Genomic DNA, 6000 nt, shown 5'->3' on the forward strand with positions numbered 1-6000 from the left:
AGGTTTACTCAAACGTTTCATCCGTCATGCGACGGAGATCATCAGTGCCAAACTGGATGAGCGATTGCACAACCGGTCATTATTTAAGGAGATGGGAGTATTGTAAGGAGTAAGGGAGTTAGGAGTATGGGAGTAAGGGCCACGGTTTTCCTTAAAAACCGAGGGGTCAACTGTTTATTCGGGCGCGTAGCGGCGCGCGCGTATTATTTCGAGACTCTAGAAGCTTCCTGTGTCTCCATCTTTGTTCTCCCTTGTTATGTTAAGTTGGAGTTATCTACTTTTTTGTCTGCATTTTTATGTCTGAGGGTGTTTTTGTGACAAGAGGGCAAGGGTGCCGGCAACATGGCACATGTTCACAAAAATGCAGAACCAGAGACACACACACACACACACACAAAGTATAGCATAACACAGTACCAATCATTTTGTCGTGTCCTTTTTGATGTGTCGTCTGTTCTACAGTTTTTTTTTTTTTTTTCGTGTGTGGTTTCTGGATTTTAAGCCCAGGAGCAGTGGCTGTAGAGGATGCTGAGAACATGTGAAGCATAGATTTTCTCATTCTCACATTATGCTGTAAGCAGTGTGAAATACAACCCAAAAGGAATTTAATGAGAGACAACTTGTCATCAAGATCAGTGTGGGAACATTGCAAAGGAAAAATAATTCTCAACCATAATGAATTTCTATCCTATTTAATGGTACAGTATCAGATGAAAGTAATCCAAATAATATTAAAGTAACCGTGCAAATTATCAGTCAGACAGTGAAGCTGGCTGCAGTACACTACAATGTGTCACATGTAACAATATCAGTGTTTCCAAAACTGACACATAAACCTTAGGGAGGCCGCAACAGTCAAAGCGGGGGTTATACCACTTGGCGAAAAGAAAAAGCAGATGAAGTGAACGCAATATGCGACAAAACCAAGGAAACTATCTCGCTACAACTGCAATATATTGAAGTTGTTTTTAAAAAATAGAAGTTCAGTTCAGCGCACAGATATCAGCTGTCGCACACACAGCCATCCCGAAAACTATGCCCATCTTCGTTGATGCACCCACGAATCCACAGGAAGACCGCCGAGGCTTTCCCACTCGGATTAAGTATATGTACCTGGAACTGTGAACAGTTTGGTGTACACTCCAGAAAATGAGAACAGCTGATTGCCGATTTCATGGGCGCGGCCATGCGAGCCGACAAGGACAGTTCAACAGAGGAGCAATTTGAACGCGAATGTGGCGCTAGTGGTAGGCGCAACAATTTGCACTTCAAACGACGTAAAGTGACCAAAAATTAAGCAGCGAGGATGCGTGCTTGCTCATTTGTGATTATTTGGGCCTGTAATCCACATCACGGTTCAGAAAAGCTGCTAAAAATGCCGATGACTGGCAAAAGAAAAACGAGTTTGCAATGTTTTCTGACCCGTTGCGGTTCAAGCTAATATATCTTTTTTGTGCTTCCTTCCTCTTTTTTTCTTTCTTGATTTTCTTTTTCTTTTATTGTTTTTTACTGTTGTCGGTTCGTTCCGGAGCCCTAGCTTGGAAAGCTGCTCCTGTTTAGTTTCGGTATAAATCGGAATGTGGGGGCAGGGGGAACAGTCCACCGCTCCTCGAGTTTTCACAGTGCTGGCTCTGCCCCCCACCCCCCACCCTCGAATTTTTCCTCCGAGGACCTCTTTGAAAATGCCGTACTTCTCAATCTCTAACTCCATGTCCAGCAGTGCTCTCCTTCAGGTTAGGTTAGGTTAGGTTGGGTTAGGTTAGGTTAGGGCTCGCTCCCCCTTGCCGACTTCCGAGTTAGTGCGAGCGAAGTATCTCGATAATGGAAAATCTGAGACGGTGCACTAAAAACAAGTGTCACCTCTGGGGATAATAATTTGAAGCATATAGATGAAGGATTCATCTCATATCTAAACCGATTGCCAGCAATTCTGCTCTTTCTGTTTCTCGAAGAAAGAAAAAGAGCTTCACACACACACAAAAAAAAATACATATTAGTGAATTATGCAAATTAGAATGCCAAAATACCTTACAGATAAGGTTTTCCTCCACTCGCGTACGCGTACGTGCGAAACTAATGTACACATAGTCCAAGTTGTTTTATTTTAAAAAAATCTCCATTAAGATATGCTACGACCACGAAGTATGCGTTTGTGGCACCCCGTTTATTTTGTGTGTGTGTGTGTGTTTCAGCTTGGGGGGGACAAACTTTTATAAAAAAGTCACGAGAGCACGTCATTTTCACAGTTGAGTTCTACGGGCGCGTATCTTTTCCAAGAGAGACTGTAATGACTAAGGATGACTAATCAATTAAATTCATTAATTAACTCTTATAAGGACGTCTTGAACAAAAGCCAGATACCGATATGAGAGACTGTCCTAGTTAAAATTCACGTTTAAAAATTTTGAAACGCGTACGTGTATTAAAATATCAATCCCTGAATTTTGACATGCAAATGGCCAAAACCGAAACCGTGGCAACCACGTTTGGGGTGGTGGTCTTCACGGTACGGAATCTGTATGGGATACTTCTGTAAGTCAACTGCGCTCGCAACTATATTGTCTTGGCTCAGAAACCGTATGTTTCTGGAACGTAGAGAGGGAAAAAAGGAATCACACAACAGGAATATACTTCAAGTACTCTTCTCCTTAGGGAAGCGAGGAAGCGAAAGATTTATTGACTCTACGTTGCACTAGTGTCAGCGCGCTGAGCGGTTGAGCTGGAATTGGAATTAGAATTGCAAATGAATCAAAAAGAATGATAAATATTACTAGAAAGAAAAAGAATGAAAAAAGCGTTATCGGAGCTGATCGAACTCGGTTCACTCTGGAAATTGTTGCACCGACGACTGGCGCCACGTTCGAACTTACCTAAAATTGCTCCTCTGTTGAACGGTCCTTCTCGGCTCGCATGGCCGCTCGCATAGCCGCGCCCATGAAAGCAGCAACCAGCTGTTCTCGTTTTGTGGAGTGTGCCCTAAACTGTTTGTAATTCAAGCTACAGGTACTTAATACGAGTGGGAGAGCTTCGGCAGTCTTCCTGTGGATTCGTGGGTGCATCAACAAAGATGGGCATAGCCTTCGGGATGTCTGTGTGTGACGGCCGGTGTCTTTCTCCGTCTGTTACGTCGCGAGACAACTGAGATCACCGCCTGTGCGCGCTCAGGAAGCTTGAAATCTGCCCTGATACATATACAGTAATATACACCTTCAATATACGCTGATACATATACGGTCAGTAAATTGGGACTTGCTCCACGGCAATCTTTCCCGGAGTTCACAAGAGACGCTGTTTGTGGATTTCTGCCTTACATTTAATCTATCGCATGTCGTTCCACATCCTACCCGAATAACTCATGCCACGCAGTCAACCCTTGACTTGGTTTTAACCTCCCATCCTGAGCACATCACTTCTTTGCATGTCACTGATGGTCTCAGTGACCACAAGGCCATTTTCTAAGATATCTCTTCAAGTAGTCCAAATGTTCATAAATTCAACGGTAAAACCATATACGACTATGCTCGCTCTAACTTCCAAGCCATCAACGAGGGTCTTGAAGCTCTGTATGAAAATTCATTTCATGGCACCTTGCCTCACTCCATTGAGGATAACTGGTCCCTCTTTCATGACAACATAAACTACCTTACCGAGTACAATGTTCCAAAGATAAGAGTGAAATCTTATGATCACAATCCTTGGTTCACGAAAAGTCTTAAAATCTTGATTAAAATGAAATGACCCATTTTACTATCCTTTCGGAAACATCATTGCTTCTGCAACTTCACTGGCAGTGGTCGTGTGGGACAGCTCTGTTGACTGTACTAAAGCTTACAACTTACCTTGGTATGGCACCGCCCATTTGCAGGGAGTGTCAGTACAGGATGGCTTTGACAGGTCCACCATGGCATGTAAAAGTGCAGCAACATGCTGACAGGTTTCACTCAGGCTTTAAATAGAAAAGGTTAACAGTGAGTAGTCGTACTTAGTGGCCATGTTGTTGCTGAACATACATATTAAAGACAAGTATTTGTGACGAGATGTCTGAATGAAATAACACGACTTGATATTCTATTAGGTGCGTCCCATTATTCATTGTATCCTTTCCTTTTTTGATGTAGTTACCCCAGTTAAAAATGTGTGCAATCTCAAGTGGTTTATGAAAGGGTTGCCATTTGAAATCACTTTGTATGTAAGTGGTTTCAAGTAGATATCCGTTCATAAACCACTTGAGATTGCAGACATTTTTCACCTGGGACAGGTTTTCCGGCTACGTTCATGTCTCGTTTTAAGTTTGAGGGAACGATAACACACGAAGAAGTAGACAAGACGAGGCTCAAGCCTCGTCTTGTCTACTTCTTCGTGTGTTATCGTTCCCTCAAGCTCAAGGTATGCCTTCGTCGAACCTTCACCAGCTCGCTTGCCTGCTAACCGTTATTTCGTCGTTTTAAGTGTTTCCTACCTCATACATCTATTTTTCTGGCCTAAATCAACCTAGTTTTAGAGGGAGGCAAGCACTCTAATTTGCACGTTGAGTTTTTATGGCACTTCGATTCACATGGTGACAGGACCTGTGGTTTACACAATGTTTCTCAGGTGAAAAAGGTCTGCGATCCCATGTGGTTTATGAAGCCATTTCCAGTTGATACCACTTTGAACCACTTTGTACGTAAGGGGCTTAAAGTGGAAATGGTTTCATAAACCACCTGGGATTGCAGATTTTTCCACCAGGGATGGTGCAACTGAAAACAGTAGCAAAGGTGAATGATTACAATGATATGCTGACAGACTGCTGTGCATTCACAATATGCGTGCAGAATCTCCTTCTTGGCCGTGTCCAACATCACGAGCTGCCTGTATATTCCGCTTTTCATCGACGGAACACAGCTGCTTCTCAGGAAACATGTAGCTTCTGCACCTTTCAGGTATTCGACTTGCCTCACGTATTTTTCCCCTTTAAAGTTCCAGCCCCGTGCCAGCTGTCTATCAGCTTTTCCCCCCTTTCCCCCCTCTTTATAATTCACTGGCTTGCACTGTGGCATTGAGGAGTGCTCGGTCACCCTCCCAGGTGTATATCGCTCGCTGAGTGACCCCTGGTTTGCCAATCCCGAACGATGCGCAGCTACCCAGGGCCGACGAGCCGCAAACACGGCGAAACACGTGTCCTCTGGTGCTGTCGCATCGTTCAATGAGTATCTGTTCCTCTACGTGCAGCCATAGAAGCCATCTTAACTGTAAGTTTGAATTTCAAACACGTCTAGCATAATTTACCTATTTTTTTAATGGCTTTTCCCCCCTCTTTATAATTCACTGGCTTGCACTGTGGCATTGAGGAGTGCTCGGTCACCCTCCCAGGTGTATATCGCTCGCTGAGTGACCACTGGTTTGCCAATCCCGAACGATGCGCAGCTACCCAGGACCGACGAGCCGCAAACACGGCGAAACACGTGTCCTCTGGTGCTGTCGCATCGTTCAATGAGTATCTGTTCCTCTACGTGCAGCCATAGAAGCCATCTTAACTGTAAGTTTGAATTTCAAACACGTCTAGCATAATTTACCTATTTTTTTAATGGCTTTTCCCCCCTCTTTATAATTCACTGGCTTGCACTGTGGCATTGAGGAGTGTTCGGTCACCCTCCCAGGTGTATATCGCTCGCTGAGTGACCCCTGGTTTGCCAATCCCGAACGATGCGCAGCTACCCAGGGCCGACGAGCCGCAAACACGGCGAAACACGTGTCCTCTGGTGCTGTCGCATCGTTCAATGAGTATCTGTTCCTCTACGTGCAGCCATAGAAGCCATCTTAACTGTAAGTTTGAATTTCAAACACGTCTAGCATAATTTACCTATTTTTTTAATGGCTTTTCCCCCCTCTTTATAATTCACTGGCTTGCACTGTGGCATTGAGGAGTGCTCGGTCACCCTCCCAGGTGTATATCGCTCGCTGAGTGACCCCTGGTTTGCCAATCCCGAACGATGCGCAGCTACCCAGGGCCGACGAGCC

This window comes from Ornithodoros turicata, chromosome 3 (genome assembly GCF_037126465.1).
Source record: "Ornithodoros turicata isolate Travis chromosome 3, ASM3712646v1, whole genome shotgun sequence".
Classification (NCBI taxonomy): domain Eukaryota; kingdom Metazoa; phylum Arthropoda; class Arachnida; order Ixodida; family Argasidae; genus Ornithodoros; species Ornithodoros turicata.